This window comes from Salvelinus fontinalis, chromosome 8 (assembly GCF_029448725.1).
Source record: "Salvelinus fontinalis isolate EN_2023a chromosome 8, ASM2944872v1, whole genome shotgun sequence".
In the NCBI taxonomy this organism is placed as follows: Eukaryota; Metazoa; Chordata; class Actinopteri; order Salmoniformes; family Salmonidae; genus Salvelinus; species Salvelinus fontinalis.
In genome coordinates this window covers 1,327,424-1,347,277 of record NC_074672.1, presented here as the reverse complement: position 1 = coordinate 1,347,277, position 19,854 = coordinate 1,327,424, and the positions used below count along the sequence as shown (strand labels likewise).

The 19,854-nt window shown below is 42.1% G+C and overlaps 2 long non-coding RNA genes across 3 annotated transcripts; both read right to left on the bottom strand.

Annotated features, from left to right (window-relative positions):
- Positions 1-6,715: 6,715 nt before the first annotated feature.
- LOC129860346 (uncharacterized) lies at positions 6,716-12,292 on the bottom strand. 2 transcript variants are annotated; one of them, XR_008760352.1, is made up of 3 exons: positions 12,215-12,292; positions 8,786-10,857; positions 6,716-8,572 (listed from the first exon to the last, which is right to left on the bottom strand). It is a non-coding gene; the product is annotated as an uncharacterized LOC129860346 (long non-coding RNA). The 2 variants fall into 2 exon arrangements; XR_008760351.1 differs by having other exon boundaries at positions 6,716-8,569.
- Positions 12,293-14,309: 2,017 nt separating this feature from the next.
- Positions 14,310-19,854, bottom strand: LOC129860348 (uncharacterized). Its single transcript, XR_008760354.1, has 3 exons — positions 19,809-19,854; positions 16,380-18,451; positions 14,310-16,163 (listed from the first exon to the last, which is right to left on the bottom strand). It is a non-coding gene; the product is annotated as an uncharacterized LOC129860348 (long non-coding RNA).

Here is a 19,854-nt window from a genome sequence, read left to right as displayed (position 1 = left end):
AGTTAGGGTATATAAGTTATCCTGTATGAGCATGTGTGCCGAATACATTACGATGTTACAGGTGTCAAGCTTATGGCCATGTGGCAGCAGTGTGTAGGAGGGAGGGTTCAAGGTGTGCAGAAGGGCATGAGACAAAAATGTGTAGTATTGGGGAAAGTAGTGGAATGTGTTAATTGTAGGGGTGCCCATGGGGCTGGGGATCAGAAATGTCCTGTGCGAGAGAGGCAGGTTGATGTTTCCAGGGTTAGAGTAGTGCAGAAGTTGTCATATGCTGAGGCAGTGAAGAAAGTAGAGGAAGATGGGTTAAGGGGAATGAGTGGTGAGAGTAGTAGCGCTATACCAGTACAGAGGGATAGGCCAAAAAGTGATGTAAGTTTCAGTAAGATTGGATTTTTAGCATTTATAGCAACGGTTATCAACTCCACTGCAGGGATAGAACAGAAGTCGCAGAAAATTGAGATTGTGGTGGTAGCTGCAGGGAGGTATTTGGGTGTGCGAGACTAGACATCAGAAGAGTTACAGGGTGTGTCAAGTGGTGATGTCCCATCCTTTCAGGATGATGGCACAAGGTAGGAATAAATGCATTTAATTAAATGGTAGGGTATTTATTTAGTACATTTTTATTTTTCAAGCAAAGTGTGAGGGAGTTGTACTCCAGTCTAGTAGTAATAGTAGTCTGGTAATGCAGCAAATTGGATGCCAACTGCCGTTAAACCTCATAGAAGGAGAGGGTCTACTTCGTGTATCCACCCCTCTGCGTTTCAACAGAACTTTATAAAAATGTAGACCGTGACGGTCGTTTTAGGAGAGGTCATCTATGTCGTACAAACCCTGTTTCAAAGTGCCTTTGCATTGCATAACTTTTATTTTTTCTTGTTCCATGATTGCGTCTTATTTGCAGTTCCATGTCGGCAGGCAACAGTATACTAAACATTAGGAACACCTTCCTAATATTGAATTGCACCCAACCTTTTGACCTCAGAACAACCTCAATTCATTGTGTCATGGAGTCTACAAGGTGTCGAAAGTGTTCCACAGGGATTCTAGCCCATGTTGACTCCAATGTTTCCCACAGTTGTGTTAAGTTGGCTGGATGTCCTTAGGGTGGTGGACCATTCTTGATACACACAGGAAACTGCTGAGTGTGGAAGAACCCAGCAGCGTTGCAGTTCTTGACAAACCTGTGCTTCTGACACCTACTGTCATACCCTGTTCAAAGGAACGTCAATCTCTTTTCTTGCCCATCGCCCTCAGAATGCCACACACATACACAATCCATGATGCAATGGTCTCAAGGCAGTCTCCTCCCTTTCATCTACACTTTGAAGTGGATTTAACAAGTAACATCAATAAGGGATCATAGCTTTCACCTGGATTCACGTGGTCAGTCTGTCATGGAAAGAGCAGTGTTTTGTACACAGTGTACATTCATTATCTTTGAGTATCAGCAGGATACAAAAAAACAGTTTCAAGAATAATAGGCCAATACTGTATACTATTCACACTGTACATACTCCATGACATTTTAGCAATGAAGTATTTTTTGCTACTTACTCAGAGTCAGATGAACTCATGGATACCATTTCTGTGTAGTTTGAAGGGAGTTTCTGGAGCCATTGCTAACTAGCGTTATGACTGGAAGTCTACAGGAGTAGCTAGCGTGCAATCTCAAACAATCCTTTTAATAAGTAGGTCCACGTACATCGCATGTTCAAATATATTTTCTACCATCCACACACTTTCATGTTCATACTAAATCTCTTATTTTTGCTCTTGATGCCTGTCATTAATTGTATTTAAATAGGCAAGTCGGTTAAGAACAAATTCTTGTTTACAATGACAGCTTACCAAAAGGCAAAAGGCCTCCAAATTATAATTATTCATAAAGCTGAAGTCAAAGTTAAAGCAGCTGAAGTTGAAATACACCTTACAGGCTGACTGCGTCGCGTGCGCGTTGCAAAATACATTTAGAAATCTATCATTCAATTATTGTACCCACGAGCATCTAAAATAGAAGTCAGTTCTATTTCTGACGCAGATCATGCTGCAAGTCCTGCCTCTCCCATCTCCTCATTGGATTATAGAAGCAGGTACCCACGTGCCATCTCCTCATTGGTTATACCCATGTGGGTGACTGAAAGACGAAAGAGGTCGGTGGCGGTAATGCACCTAATTTATGAAAGTTGCCAATCGCAATATAAAGTCAAGAGAGGAAAAAGCCTAGGAGGAGAGATGACTAGAAATGATTCGGGTTGACCGTTTTATGTGTGGATTAATTGTCGGAGTAGAGGACCTTGTGCATTTCAGATAAAATAAAAAGTCAATGTTTATATCCCAGGACAAATTAGCTAGCAACAGCAAGCTACCTAAATAGGGCAAATTAGCTAGAAAGTGCAAGCTAGCTAGCTAAATTGTCATAAAGGTATAATGCTTTTCGACCTATCCCCAAATTAATGTAATTGGTTCAGAGTTTGTTTTGATATTTTAATCTGCGTGTCGTGGTCACGTTTGGTGTGGGGGGACAAAATAAATGTATGCACGATGGCGCACGTGCGCAGCCGGTTTGGGTTCCTTGTTAGTCAAATACATTTAAACTCAGTTTCTCACAATTCCTGACATTTAATTTGAGTAAAAATTCCCTGTCTTAGGTCAGTTAGGATCACCACTTTATTTTATGAATGTGAAATGTCAGAATAATAGTAGAGAATGATTTATTTCAGCTTTTATTTCTTTCATCGCATTCCCAGTGGGTCAGAAGTTTACATACACTCAATTAGTATTTGGTAGCATTGCCTTTAAATGGTTTAATTGGAGTCAAAGGTTTTGGGTAGCCTTCCACAATCTTCCCACAATAAACTGGGTGAATTTTGGCCCATTCCTCCTGACAGAGCTGGTATAACTGAGTCAAGTTTGTAGGCCTCCTTGCTCACACACGCTTTTTCAGTTCTGCCCACAAATTTACTATGGGATTGAGGTCAGGGCTTTGTGATGGCCACTTCAATACCTTGACTTTGTTGTCCTTAAGCCATTTTGCTGGATGTTCCATGCAGAGCTAGGAAAGGGGCAGTCCGGCGATTTTCTTTTGCAGGCTTTGGAGGGCAGTGTGCTGCTGCGCCTGTCACAAGGAAGAGGAACAATATTAATTATTCATCAGACATTCAGAAATGGGATTGAACCAAAGACCATTAAATTATTTGCATTATAATTGGACTAAATTCTGCTTTTCTTCTGTTTACTACTTCATTTCAGAACTTTTCTATAAACGTTCACTTTGCAAGTGTGGAGTAGGATGTGTAAATACCTGGGAAACATCCCAATTTTAATGCTTTTAATAATTTATTTAGTAAATAAAAAACATCTATATATATTTGACATTAAAAAAAACGAAGGGCGCTCAACCAATTTGAGATGCAACCAAAAACTTGAATCATCATAGAAAAGGAAAAAGCGCAACTCTTGCTCACTATAAAAAATGCATTGTTTTATTCAAGCAAGGTTAAAAGATTAACGTTTCGGCCTAGTCTATGACGATATGCAAGTTGTGTTTGCCCAGTAAAAGGGCGACCCAGACTCACCCTGGTTCTTGAGGGTTGAAGACAGTGAAAACTGATCATTAAGTAAATGGGACTTTTAAATTCTTGAATAAAAGTCTTTAAATTAACATGAATTTAAATACAATTGACTTGAGGATCAGAGCAGGCAGGCTGACTGGCTAGCCCTGAAGGCCCTCTGCCTCTACCTCTGTGTGGTTCATCTAAACCAAGAGGTTGTGTGGGTTCTTTCTCTCTTTGGGTGTGAATCACTATGACCTCTCCCTCTGCCTGCCATTTGGCTGATCAGAAGCCTTCTGCTCTTTCTTGCTCACATGAACAGGAGGAATTGCCTCTGGGGTAACCTCCTCCTCTAACGCCTCTTCCACCTCCTCTTTCTGTGTTCGACTGAGGTCACTCGTTCTCTCTCCCTGGGTGTTGGATAGTTCCTCCTCCTCTGTGTCTTTGTGAGTTTGGAGGGAGTTATCCTGTTTCGGCTCCCTCTAAGGGTGTGCACCGTAATCTCTTTCGGTGTGTTGAGGGGTTCAGTGGTTTTGGAGGGAGTCTGAAGTTAGATCTCTAGCGATGAGTGTGGGGGCTGTAACTGAATGTTTTTCTATATACCGCTACCTCTATAGAAAACGGACAACAATACATTCAGCTTTAAGATAGTGGCACCTCCAGAAAATCATCTCTCTCACTGTATGCACTAAAAGTCCACCAGACTGAGCGTGCTCGGCCAGTTTACCAGCTAGTGAGCACAATTTTACACAAAACCAATTACATGTAAAACTAACTCAGAAATCCCTAACAAATAATTCTTTATAAAAAATCTCCTAGACAAAATCCAGTACAAGTAAGCTACTCAGTAAACATAGTCTCTGTGACTCGTAAATCGTTTTTTACCTCAGCTAGCATCAAGCTAACATATACTCACACTCAATGTAAATCACATTCTTCTCTCACTCAGTTCGACACAAAGCCAAAACAAAACCTTTCCTAACGTGATAATATCTTGACAAAGTTGTTAAATAGCATGTCATTACATATTGTGTATATATTTGAACGTTCGGAAGTTCTGTTACATACCTGTAATAGTAAAAGGACCAGACACAGTTTACCTCTGTAAAGTTCTGATCCTTATTCTGCAGAATGGTGAGCGCTTGGCCAGAACTTGCTGTTTCTCCTGCTACAACAGTGCAACAGCGCCATCTATTGGCCTGATGGACTGCTAACGCTAAAGTATGTAGAAATTACAATTTAGATTAATTAAGACAAATACATAAACAAATTGGGGGGGGGGGGTGAATAAATAATAAATGGGTGTCTGTTTTTAGTGACTTTGTTTTCAACCCATTACACATGCACAATCGTACATGTGCATTTTAAAGCATTATTAAGATCCTTGAGTGTGGAACTGCAGGGCGTTTACGCAAAAACCACATGAATTTCACATGTGAACACGGGAAGTGTTCCAAAAACATGTTTTCATGTAATCTTATGTGAAGATAATGTGATAACATGTAAAGCAACATTAAACTAATGTTAAACTACACATGTGAAAATGTGATTACGTTGTGTTCCAAAACATATTTTCACATCAAATGTAAGTTGAAATCATGTGGTTTTTCTGTAAGGGAAGGAATATAAGATGCATTTTGATGTTATGTTTGATGTTACATGATCTTGAAAATGCAATGTTCTTTGAGGTTCTTCCATGTTCCTTTCCATGTATTTTGTGTTTTTCTTTCCCTCAGTCCTTTTCACTTTCCTTGGCAAAACAAGCTCTGTCTCCGTCAAGACTTATTCAGAGCCACCATGAATTGAAAGCAGCTTCTGACGGATTTTAAACCATTCAACAAATAGTTTTATAATGAAGCGTAGACCATACTAAACACCCTGGATTCTTTACACACACATTGAAAGCCAAAAATCTAAAATTTGGACTCATCAGACCAAAGGACAGATTTCCACCAGTCTAAGGTCCATTGCTCGTGTCTCTTGGCCCAAGCAAGTCTCTTCTTATTATTGGTGTCCGTCCTTTAGTAGTGGCTTCAATGGAGCAATTCGACCATGAAGGCCTGATTCAAGCAGTCTCCTCTGAACAGTGCATGTTGAGATGTGTGTGTTTCTTGAACTCTATGAAGCATTTATTTGGGCTCCAATCTGAGGTGCAGTTAACTCTAGTGAACTTATCTTCTGCAGCAGAGGTAACTCTGGGTCTTCCTCATGAGAGCCAGTTTCATCATAGCGCTTCATGGTTTTTGTGACTGCACTAGAAGAAACTTTCAAAGTTCTTGAAATTTCCGTTTTGACTGACCTTCATGTCTTAAGTAAAGATGGACTGTTGTTTCTCTTTGCTTATTTGAGCTGTTCTTGGCATAATATGGACTTGGTCTTTTACCAAATAGGGACATCTTCTGTAAACCATCCCTACCTTGTCACAACACAACCTATTGGCTCAAACACTTTAAGGAAAGAAATTCCACAAATTAACTTTTAAGAAGGTACACCAGTTAAGTCCAATTGTGCTATTTCATAGTTTTGATGTGTTCACTATTATTCTAAAATGTAACATTTTTTATAAATAAAGAAAAACCCTTAAATGAGTAAGTGTCCAGACTTTTGACTGGTACTGTAAATATTGATATTGCAAATATGGTACAATCCAGGGGTGCAAAGCCCTTGGAGACTTACCCAGAAAGACTCACATCTTTAATCGCTGCAAAAGGTGATTCTAACATGTATTGTGAATACTTACGTAAATGAGATATTTCTGTATTTCATTTTCAATACATTTGAGAAAAAATGTAAAAACATATTTTCACTTTGTCATTATGGGATATTGTCTGTAGCTGGGTGAGATGATAAAAAAACTATAATTTAATCCATTTGGAATTCAGGCTGTAAGAAAACAAAATGAGGAATAAGTTAAGGGGTATGAACACTTTCTGAAGGCACTGTATATCTGCAAGAAAGTGATAAATGAGCGACTCTTTGAAAGGGGGTCATATATACATTGCCTTATTTAAAACAAAAATAGCTATCATGCTATAATTGGCATAGTTTCTCAGACCAAGTCTTCATTCTGGCTTAAACAAAGCAATCTGATCATACTCCAGTAGAATACACACTACAGGGAATGCAAAAAAATGGCTTCTGCAAAGCACATATACATTGTCCAATCAACATCCACACATTGATTTTATTCTTCGGATGGTTACACTGTGTGTAACAGTGATAACACCAAGTAAAACTGAAATGATAACTTAAAACACAAAATATAAATATCCATTAACAAACTTCTTATAGCTTAGACTAATTTCCACTTCCTGAACACATACTACTTAAATAAAAAACATAGCCTTAGCCACGCAAAAGTCAAAATGAAATACATACACTAGTCTTTCCACCATATAGTCAGACACATTCTATTCACAGGCTTGTATACAGCACAGCGGTTGTAGTAGGTATCATTGGATGGGGCCACAGTGTCTCCTGACCCCTTCTGTCTCAGCCTCCAGTATTTATGCTGCATTAGTTTATGTGTCGGGGGGCTAGGGTCAGTTTGTTACATCTGGAGTACTTGTCCTGTCTTATCCGGTGTCCTGTGTGAATTTAAGCATGCTCTCTCTAATTCTCTCTTTCTTTCTCTCTCGGAAGACCTGAGCCCTAGGACTATGCCTGAGGACGACCTGACATGATGACTCCTTGCTGTCCTCAGTCCACCTGGCCAACTGTTCTGCCTGCGGCTATGGAACCCTGACCTGTTCACCGGATGTGCTACCTGTCCCAGACCTGCTGTTTTCAACTCTCTAGAGACCGCAGGAGCGGTAGAGATACTCTTAATGATCGGCTATGAAAAGCCAACTGACATTTACTCCTGAGGTGCTGCACCCTCGACAATTACTGTGATTATTATTATTTGACCATGCTGGACATTTATGAACATTTGAACATCTTGGCCATGTTCTGTTATAATCTCCACCCGTCACAGCCAGAAGAGGACTGGCCACCCCTCATAGCCTGGTTCCTCTAGGTTTCTTCCTAGGTTTTGGCCATTCTAGGGAGTTTTTCCTAGCCACCGTGCTTCTACACCTGCATTGCTTGCTGTTTGGGGTTTTAGGCTGGGTTTCTGTACAGCACTTTGAGATATCAGCTGATGTACGAAGGGCTATACAAATAAATTTGATACGACTTATAACGGATACTTTCCTAACACCAAAAGTTCCCACGCCGAGCAATATTGGTTACTACACTATTATGCATACAATCCAAGTCATACGTGTATTGTCATTCATACTCTTATTTTGAACCGATCATCTTTGCAAAATGTTCATTGTATCAATTCAGAGCTCGGAAATATTGGAATAATGTGCTTAAGGGGACTGACACTCAAGGCGCACCACAGGATAACACAACAACCACATTTTCAATTGACAATCATTGCTTTAAATGGAAGTGGTCGATAGATTTGTATAGGCATATATAAACAATGTATTTAACTTGTAAACCAAGATTGGATTAGTAGGTCTAAGCAACATGCACCTGGATAACCGCGTCATGAATCAGGAACGGGCTCCTACGTCCTCAAACACATTATGACATAACAAAGAACTTAATCTTTCACGAAATTAAGACATAGAAGCATACCCATTTATACAGGTTCTACACATTCCATTTCTCCATGGCAATAGAATGTAAACATTCTATTTGCGCCAAACATCACCTACAACTCAAATCTAAGTGCAGCATATTGGACGACTCCACAGTCATTGATCATTCGCGACTTTAAGTCATTTCTGTTATCTCTAGAGCATCCCGTATATCTATAGCGCTGCATTTCTTCCCCATCTTACCATGGATAGGGTTTTGTGCATTCCGGAGTTCACTTATGGTCCCACAAAGGTAATCTTAGGAGAAATGCATTTTAGCATACTGTAAATGCCTGTGCATAATGTGCATAACAAAGCATCATTATTTTCATTATCTTCAAAGGAATTCTGTAGAAGCAGCCTTTATTTTCAGACTCTGCAGGCCTGCTGGGAGGAAACATATTATAATAAACAGGTAAGATACATCCCACAAAAACATAAACAACAGATAGTTGTATTTCAAGACAGTTTAGAGAAGTTGGTCATAAGAGTTCTTAATATCACTTGCAAATTGTCAGGCTTGAGCAGTTGTGAAATGTTGCGAGAGGCCCTTCTGAAAGCACATGATATGGTATTTCATGGCACGGTCTCACACCTTACCTCATCTTGCAGAAGAAGCTCATGGTCCACTATCTGCTGCTCCAGAGTCAAGGCCAGGTCCCGCCCCATGTCACCACGGAGCACATGAGCAACTGGCTGGTGTCTCAGGGCAAAAAATCCCTTAGGGAGAGGTGAGTATCACGTCAGCACTCACCTTCACTGCCATTCCCTGCCACCAGCAGCACTCCAGGAGGTGTGGGTAAAATAAACAACAGAAAAATCAGAAGTCAGGAAAGTTGAATTGCTCTGTATTTTATTTGAAGGGTGTGGAAGGAAACCCTGGAGGAGGGAAATGACCTCGCTCGGCTGGTAAGAGAATGAGAGTTAGAGATATACTACAAGTTAGTGAGCTCTTTACTAGCCTTTCAACAACTAGTTAGCACAGCAGGATAGATCTGTTGTGAAATTACACTAATGGGACTTCCTGTTTCATACTGCAGGCCTGGGAAGTAAACACTTGCCTAAAAATGATGAACATAGAGCACGAGGCTTTCTGCAAGCTCCGTCGCTCCATGTACTCCACCTCGCCAGCTGACATGTGAGTTCCATGTACTGCCCTGCATATGACTTGATCCATTTATATACACATCTGGAACTACCCAGAAACAGACTAAGACAGTGTTCTATGTGAGAACATTGCACATCGTTTAGCTTTGTCTTCTCCGTTTTGTTGATTCAGCGATCCAAAGGTCCACAGCATCGTGGAGAGAGCTGTGAGCATTCTGGGCGAGCAGTCCAATGAGCCCCATAGCAACCTCCTCAGCCCATCTCAGGTGGTGGTGGAGGTGGTGCCCAGGCTCCTCCTGGCCCTGTGGCTTCAGCCAGAGGAAGGCCATTCAGAGCACCCAATCCTTATAAGCGGGATGGCCGTGGGCATGGTGGCGGCTGTAGTGGAGAAGATCTCCTGCATGTTAAAGGACCCTTCCCCTCACATCCCTTTCTCCCGGGCTGCTGCTTTTGACTCTGTGCGGTCGATCCTCGGGAGAATCAGTCAGTCCTTCTCCACGGATGACCTCCAGAGCCCTTTTTATATGAGCTCTGTCTGTGCCTTTGTGGCGGACGAGGTGCAGAGCTGCTTCCAGCCCCCTGCAGCCACCCTACCAGTCCCCCCTGTCCTCGCGGTGGCCGTCTCCACCACACTACCAGCTGACATCCAAGCAGGTGAGTAGCAATGATAGAGAGCATTCTGACAGATGCCTGTTGTGATGACATCTTGGTGCCTTGTAGTAGTAGAGCTCATAAGGATTGTTGTTGTCACCCATAACAGACGCAGACCCGGCTTCCTCCCACTTGGAGGTTGTGGACATCACCCCTAACATAGAGGTAGAGCAGGCTTCTTTCCACCTGGAGGTTGTGGACATCACCCTTAATACAGAGGAAGACCAGGCTTCTTCCCACCTGGAGGTTGTGGACACCACCCCTAACATAGAGGCAGACCCTGCATCTTCCAGCCTGGAGGTCAAAGACATCACCCCTAACACAGAGGCAGACCAGGCTTCTTCCCACCTGGAGGTTGTGGACATCACCCTTAATACAGAGGAAGACCAGGCTTCTTCCCACCTGGAGGTTGTGGACACCACCCCTAACATAGAGGCAGACCCTGCATCTTCCAGCCTGGAGGTTAAAGACATCACCCCTAACACAGAGGCAGACCCGGCATCTTCACACCTGGTGGTTAAAGACATCACCACCTACACAGAGGCAGAGCCCATCTCTTCCATCTTGGAGGTTTTGGACGTCACACCTGAAGAAAGGACTCTCACGATGGCTGTCTTCGCCACTCTGCCAGCTGACATCCAAGCAGGTAGGTAACACTTAGAGAGCACTCTGACAAGTGCCGTTTGTCATGACATCTTAGTAGAACCTTTCAACTGGCCAGTGTTTAGAAGCTACGATTTGCATGTTTACATTCTGTTCCTCTTTTTTCCCTTTCCAGAGGAGGTTGCTGTGGTCTTCCCGGATGTCACCCAACACGTCACCAAGGACGTGACACTGGATGTTCCATGCAGAGCTAGGAAAGGGGCAGTCAGGCAATTTTTTTGCAGGCTTTGGAGGGCAGTGTGCTGCTGCGCCTGCCACAAGGAAGAGGGGAACAATATTAATTATTCATCAGACATTCAGAAATGGGATTGAACCATAGACCATTAAATTATTTGCATTATAATTGGACTCAATTCTGCTTTTCTTCTGTTTACTACGTAATTTCAGAACTTTTCTATAAACTTTCACTTTGCAAGTGTGGAGTAGGTTATGTAAATACCTGGGAAACATCCCAATTTTATGCATTGTTTTATTCAAGCAAGGTTAAAAGATTAACGTTTCGGCCTAGTCTATGACGATATGCAAGTTGTGTTTGCCCAGTAAAAGGGCGACCCAGACTCACCCTGGTTCTTGAGGGTTGAAGACAGTGAAAAATGATCATTAAGTAAATGGGACTTTTAAATTCTTGAATAAAAGTCTTTAAATGAACATGAATTTAAATACAATTGACTTGAGGATCAGAGCAGGCAGGCTGACTGGCTAGCCCTGAAGGCCCTCTGCCTCTACCTCTGTGTGGTTCATCTCAACCAAGAGGTTGTGTGGGTTGTCTTTCTCTCTGTGGGTGTGAATCACTATGACCTCTCCCTCTGCCTGCCATTTGGCTGATCAGAAGCCTTCTGCTCTTTCTTGCTCACATGAACAGGAGGAATTGCCTCTGGGGTAACCTCCTCCTCTAACGCCTCTTCCACCTCCTCTTTCTGTGTTCGACTGAGGTCACTCGTTCTCTCTCCCTGGGTGTTGGATAGTTCCTCCTCCTCTGTGTCTTTGTGAGTTTGGAGGGAGTTATCCTGTTTCGGCTCCCTCTAAGGGTGTGCACCGTAATCTCTTTCGGTGTGTTGAGGGGTTCAGTGGTTTTGGAGGGAGTCTGAAGTTAGATCTCTAGCGATGAGTGTGGGGGCTGTAACTGAATGTTTTTCTATATACCGCTACCTCTATAGAAAACGGACAACAATACATTCAGCTTTAAGATAGTGGCACCTCCAGAAAATCATCTCTCTCACTGTATGCACTAAAAGTCCACCAGACTGAGCGTGCTCGGCCAGTTTACCAGCTAGTGAGCACAATTTTACACAAAACCAATTACATGTAAAACTAACTCAGAAATCCCTAACAATTAATTCTTTATAAAAAATCTCCTAGACAAAATCCAGTACAAGTAAGCTACTCAGTAAACATAGTCTCTGTGACTCGTAAATCGTTTTTTACCTCAGCTAGCATCAAGCTAACATATACTCACACTCAATGTAAATCACATTCTTCTCTCACTCAGTTCGACACAAAGCCAAAACAAAACCTTTCCTAACGTGATAATATCTTGACAAAGTTGTTAAATAGCATGTCATTACATATTGTGTATATATTTGAACGTTCGGAAGTTCTGTTACATACCTGTAATAGTAAAAGGAACAGACACAGTTTACCTCTGTAAAGTTCTGATCCTTATTCTGCAGAATGGTGAGCGCTTGGCCAGAACTTGCTGTTTCTCCTGCTACAACAGTGCAACAGCGCCATCTATTGGCCTGATGGACTGCTAACGCTAAAGTATGTAGAAATTACAATTTAGATTAATTAAGACAAATACATAAACAAATTGGGGGGGGGGGTGAATAAATAATAAATGGGTGTCTGTTTTTAGTGACTTTGTTTTCAACCCATTACACATGCACAATCGTACATGTGCATTTTAAAGCATTATTAAGATCCTTGAGTGTGGAACTGCAGGGCGTTTACGCAAAAACCACATGAATTTCACATGTGAACACGGGAAGTGTTCCAAAAACATGTTTTCATGTAATCTTATGTGAAGATAATGTGATAACATGTAAAGCAACATTAAACTAATGTTAAACTACACATGTGAAAATGTGATTACGTTGTGTTCCAAAACATATTTTCACATCAAATGTAAGTTGAAATCATGTGGTTTTTCTGTAAGGGAAGGAATATAAGATGCATTTTGATGTTATGTTTGATGTTACATGATCTTGAAAATGCAATGTTCTTTGAGGTTCTTCCATGTTCCTTTCCATGTATTTTGTGTTTTTCTTTCCCTCAGTCCTTTTCACTTTCCTTGGCAAAACAAGCTCTGTCTCCGTCAAGACTTATTCAGAGCCACCATGAATTGAAAGCAGCTTCTGACGGATTTTAAACCATTCAACAAATAGTTTTATAATGAAGCGTAGACCATACTAAACACCCTGGATTCTTTACACACACATTGAAAGCCAAAAATCTAAAATTTGGACTCATCAGACCAAAGGACAGATTTCCACCAGTCTAAGGTCCATTGCTCGTGTCTCTTGGCCCAAGCAAGTCTCTTCTTATTATTGGTGTCCGTCCGTTAGTAGTGGCTTCAATGGAGCAATTCGACCATGAAGGCCTGATTCAAGCAGTCTCCTCTGAACAGTGCATGTTGAGATGTGTGTGTTTCTTGAACTCTATGAAGCATTTATTTGGGCTCCAATCTGAGGTGCAGTTAACTCTAGTGAACTTATCTTCTGCAGCAGAGGTAACTCTGGGTCTTCCTCATGAGAGCCAGTTTCATCATAGCGCTTCATGGTTTTTGTGACTGCACTAGAAGAAACTTTCAAAGTTCTTGAAATTTCCGTTTTGACTGACCTTCATGTCTTAAGTAAAGATGGACTGTTGTTTCTCTTTGCTTATTTGAGCTGTTCTTGGCATAATATGGACTTGGTCTTTTACCAAATAGGGACATCTTCTGTAAACCATCCCTACCTTGTCACAACACAACCTATTGGCTCAAACACTTTAAGGAAAGAAATTCCACAAATTAACTTTTAAGAAGGTACACCAGTTAAGTCCAATTGTGCTATTTCATAGTTTTGATGTGTTCACTATTATTCTAAAATGTAACATTTTTTATAAATAAAGAAAAACCCTTAAATGAGTAAGTGTCCAGACTTTTGACTGGTACTGTAAATATTGATATTGCAAATATGGTACAATCCAGGGGTGCAAAGCCCTTGGAGACTTACCCAGAAAGACTCACATCTTTAATCGCTGCAAAAGGTGATTCTAACATGTATTGTGAATACTTACGTAAATGAGATATTTCTGTATTTCATTTTCAATACATTTGAGAAAAAATGTAAAAACATATTTTCACTTTGTCATTATGGGATATTGTCTGTAGCTGGGTGAGATGATAAAAAAACTATAATTTAATCCATTTGGAATTCAGGCTGTAAGAAAACAAAATGAGGAATAAGTTAAGGGGTATGAACACTTTCTGAAGGCACTGTATATCTGCAAGAAAGTGATAAATGAGCGACTCTTTGAAAGGGGGTCATATATACATTGCCTTATTTAAAACAAAAATAGCTATCATGCTATAATTGGCATAGTTTCTCAGACCAAGTCTTCATTCTGGCTTAAACAAAGCAATCTGATCATACTCCAGTAGAATACACACTACAGGGAATGCAAAAAAATGGCTTCTGCAAAGCACATATACATTGTCCAATCAACATCCACACATTGATTTTATTCTTCGGATGGTTACACTGTGTGTAACAGTGATAACACCAAGTAAAACTGAAATGATAACTTAAAACACAAAATATAAATATCCATTAACAAACTTCTTATAGCTTAGACTAATTTCCACTTCCTGAACACATACTACTTAAATAAAAAACATAGCCTTAGCCACGCAAAAGTCAAAATGAAATACATACACTAGTCTTTCCACCATATAGTCAGACACATTCTATTCACAGGCTTGTATACAGCACAGCGGTTGTAGTAGGTATCATTGGATGGGGCCACAGTGTCTCCTGACCCCTTCTGTCTCAGCCTCCAGTATTTATGCTGCATTAGTTTATGTGTCGGGGGGCTAGGGTCAGTTTGTTACATCTGGAGTACTTGTCCTGTCTTATCCGGTGTCCTGTGTGAATTTAAGCATGCTCTCTCTAATTCTCTCTTTCTTTCTCTCTCGGAAGACCTGAGCCCTAGGACTATGCCTGAGGACGACCTGACATGATGACTCCTTGCTGTCCTCAGTCCACCTGGCCAACTGTTCTGCCTGCGGCTATGGAACCCTGACCTGTTCACCGGATGTGCTACCTGTCCCAGACCTGCTGTTTTCAACTCTCTAGAGACCGCAGGAGCGGTAGAGATACTCTTAATGATCGGCTATGAAAAGCCAACTGACATTTACTCCTGAGGTGCTGCACCCTCGACAATTACTGTGATTATTATTATTTGACCATGCTGGACATTTATGAACATTTGAACATCTTGGCCATGTTCTGTTATAATCTCCACCCGTCACAGCCAGAAGAGGACTGGCCACCCCTCATAGCCTGGTTCCTCTAGGTTTCTTCCTAGGTTTTGGCCATTCTAGGGAGTTTTTCCTAGCCACCGTGCTTCTACACCTGCATTGCTTGCTGTTTGGGGTTTTAGGCTGGGTTTCTGTACAGCACTTTGAGATATCAGCTGATGTACGAAGGGCTATACAAATAAATTTGATACGACTTATAACGGATACTTTCCTAACACCAAAAGTTCCCACGCCGAGCAATATTGGTTACTACACTATTATGCATACAATCCAAGTCATACGTGTATTGTCATTCATACTCTTATTTTGAACCGATCATCTTTGCAAAATGTTCATTGTATCAATTCAGAGCTCGGAAATATTGGAATAATGTGCTTAAGGGGACTGACACTCAAGGCGCACCACAGGATAACACAACAACCACATTTTCAATTGACAATCATTGCTTTAAATGGAAGTGGTCGATAGATTTGTATAGGCATATATAAACAATGTATTTAACTTGTAAACCAAGATTGGATTAGTAGGTCTAAGCAACATGCACCTGGATAACCGCGTCATGAATCAGGAACGGGCTCCTACGTCCTCAAACACATTATGACATAACAAAGAACTTAATCTTTCACGAAATTAAGACATAGAAGCATACCCATTTATACAGGTTCTACACATTCCATTTCTCCATGGCAATAGAATGTAAACATTCTATTTGCGCCAAACATCACCTACAACTCAAATCTAAGTGCAGCATATTGGACGACTCCACAGTCATTGATCATTCGCGACTTTAAGTCATTTCTGTTATCTCTAGAGCATCCCGTATATCTATAGCGCTGCATTTCTTCCCCATCTTACCATGGATAGGGTTTTGTGCATTCCGGAGTTCACTTATGGTCCCACAAAGGTAATCTTAGGAGAAATGCATTTTAGCATACTGTAAATGCCTGTGCATAATGTGCATAACAAAGCATCATTATTTTCATTATCTTCAAAGGAATTCTGTAGAAGCAGCCTTTATTTTCAGACTCTGCAGGCCTGCTGGGAGGAAACATATTATAATAAACAGGTAAGATACATCCCACAAAAACATAAACAACAGATAGTTGTATTTCAAGACAGTTTAGAGAAGTTGGTCATAAGAGTTCTTAATATCACTTGCAAATTGTCAGGCTTGAGCAGTTGTGAAATGTTGCGAGAGGCCCTTCTGAAAGCACATGATATGGTATTTCATGGCACGGTCTCACACCTTACCTCATCTTGCAGAAGAAGCTCATGGTCCACTATCTGCTGCTCCAGAGTCAAGGCCAGGTCCCGCCCCATGTCACCACGGAGCACATGAGCAACTGGCTGGTGTCTCAGGGCAAAAAATCCCTTAGGGAGAGGTGAGTATCACGTCAGCACTCACCTTCACTGCCATTCCCTGCCACCAGCAGCACTCCAGGAGGTGTGGGTAAAATAAACAACAGAAAAATCAGAAGTCAGGAAAGTTGAATTGCTCTGTATTTTATTTGAAGGGTGTGGAAGGAAACCCTGGAGGAGGGAAATGACCTCGCTCGGCTGGTAAGAGAATGAGAGTTAGAGATATACTACAAGTTAGTGAGCTCTTTACTAGCCTTTCAACAACTAGTTAGCACAGCAGGATAGATCTGTTGTGAAATTACACTAATGGGACTTCCTGTTTCATACTGCAGGCCTGGGAAGTAAACACTTGCCTAAAAATGATGAACATAGAGCACGAGGCTTTCTGCAAGCTCCGTCGCTCCATGTACTCCACCTCGCCAGCTGACATGTGAGTTCCATGTACTGCCCTGCATATGACTTGATCCATTTATATACACATCTGGAACTACCCAGAAACAGACTAAGACAGTGTTCTATGTGAGAACATTGCACATCGTTTAGCTTTGTCTTCTCCGTTTTGTTGATTCAGCGATCCAAAGGTCCACAGCATCGTGGAGAGAGCTGTGAGCATTCTGGGCGAGCAGTCCAATGAGCCCCATAGCAACCTCCTCAGCCCATCTCAGGTGGTGGTGGAGGTGGTGCCCAGGCTCCTCCTGGCCCTGTGGCTTCAGCCAGAGGAAGGCCATTCAGAGCACCCAATCCTTATAAGCGGGATGGCCGTGGGCATGGTGGCGGCTGTAGTGGAGAAGATCTCCTGCATGTTAAAGGACCCTTCCCCTCACATCCCTTTCTCCCGGGCTGCTGCTTTTGACTCTGTGCGGTCGATCCTCGGGAGAATCAGTCAGTCCTTCTCCACGGATGACCTCCAGAGCCCTTTTTATATGAGCTCTGTCTGTGCCTTTGTGGCGGACGAGGTGCAGAGCTGCTTCCAGCCCCCTGCAGCCACCCTACCAGTCCCCCCTGTCCTCGCGGTGGCCGTCTCCACCACACTACCAGCTGACATCCAAGCAGGTGAGTAGCAATGATAGAGAGCATTCTGACAGATGCCTGTTGTGATGACATCTTGGTGCCTTGTAGTAGTAGAGCTCATAAGGATTGTTGTTGTCACCCATAACAGACGCAGACCCGGCTTCCTCCCACTTGGAGGTTGTGGACATCACCCCTAACATAGAGGTAGAGCAGGCTTCTTTCCACCTGGAGGTTGTGGACATCACCCTTAATACAGAGGAAGACCAGGCTTCTTCCCACCTGGAGGTTGTGGACACCACCCCTAACATAGAGGCAGACCCTGCATCTTCCAGCCTGGAGGTCAAAGACATCACCCCTAACACAGAGGCAGACCAGGCTTCTTCCCACCTGGAGGTTGTGGACATCACCCTTAATACAGAGGAAGACCAGGCTTCTTCCCACCTGGAGGTTGTGGACACCACCCCTAACATAGAGGCAGACCCTGCATCTTCCAGCCTGGAGGTTAAAGACATCACCCCTAACACAGAGGCAGACCCGGCATCTTCACACCTGGTGGTTAAAGACATCACCACCTACACAGAGGCAGAGCCCATCTCTTCCATCTTGGAGGTTTTGGACGTCACACCTGAAGAAAGGACTCTCACGATGGCTGTCTTCGCCACTCTGCCAGCTGACATCCAAGCAGGTAGGTAACACTTAGAGAGCACTCTGACAAGTGCCGTTTGTCATGACATCTTAGTAGAACCTTTCAACTGGCCAGTGTTTAGAAGCTACGATTTGCATGTTTACATTCTGTTCCTCTTTTTTCCCTTTCCAGAGGAGGTTGCTGTGGTCTTCCCGGATGTCACCCAACACGTCACCAAGGACGTGACACTGGATGTTCCATGCAGAGCTAGGAAAGGGGCAGTCAGGCAATTTTTTTGCAGGCTTTGGAGGGCAGTGTGCTGCTGCGCCTGCCACAAGGAAGAGGGGAACAATATTAATTATTCATCAGACATTCAGAAATGGGATTGAACCATAGACCATTAAATTATTTGCATTATAATTGGACTCAATTCTGCTTTTCTTCTGTTTACTACGTAATTTCAGAACTTTTCTATAAACTTTCACTTTGCAAGTGTGGAGTAGGTTATGTAAATATCTGGGAAACATCCCAATTTTATGCATTGTTTTATTCAAGCAAGGTTAAAAGATTAACGTTTCGGCCTAGTCTATGACGATATGCAAGTTGTGTTTGCCCAGTAAAAGGGCGACCCAGACTCACCCTGGTTCTTGAGGGTTGAAGACAGTGAAAAATGATCATTAAGTAAATGGGACTTTTAAATTCTTGAATAAAAGTCTTTAAATGAACATGAATTTAAATACAATTGACTTGAGGATCAGAGCAGGCAGGCTGACTGGCTAGCCCTGAAGGCCCTCTGCCTCTACCTCTGTGTGGTTCATCTCAACCAAGAGGTTGTGTGGGTTGTCTTTCTCTCTGTGGGTGTGAATCACTATGACCTCTCCCTCTGCCTGCCATTTGGCTGATCAGAAGCCTTCTGCTCTTTCTTGCTCACATGAACAGGAGGAATTGCCTCTGGGGTAACCTCCTCCTCTAACGCCTCTTCCACCTCCTCTTTCTGTGTTCGACTGAGGTCACTCGTTCTCTCTCCCTGGGTGTTGGATAGTTCCTCCTCCTCTGTGTCTTTGTGAGTTTGGAGGGAGTTATCCTGTTTCGGCTCCCTCTAAGGGTGTGCACCGTAATCTCTTTCGGTGTGTTGAGGGGTTCAGTGGTTTTGGAGGGAGTCTGAAGTTAGATCTCTAGCGATGAGTGTGGGGGCTGTAACTGAATGTTTTTCTATATACCGCTACCTCTATAGAAAACGGACAACAATACATTCAGCTTTAAGATAGTGGCACCTCCAGAAAATCATCTCTCTCACTGTATGCACTAAAAGTCCACCAGACTGAGCGTGCTCGGCCAGTTTACCAGCTAGTGAGCACAATTTTACACAAAACCAATTACATGTAAAACTAACTCAGAAATCCCTAACAATTAATTCTTTATAAAAAATCTCCTAGACAAAATCCAGTACAAGTAAGCTACTCAGTAAACATAGTCTCTGTGACTCGTAAATCGTTTTTTACCTCAGCTAGCATCAAGCTAACATATACTCACACTCAATGTAAATCACATTCTTCTCTCACTCAGTTCGACACAAAGCCAAAACAAAACCTTTCCTAACGTGATAATATCTTGACAAAGTTGTTAAATAGCATGTCATTACATATTGTGTATATATTTGAACGTTCGGAAGTTCTGTTACATACCTGTAATAGTAAAAGGAACAGACACAGTTTACCTCTGTAAAGTTCT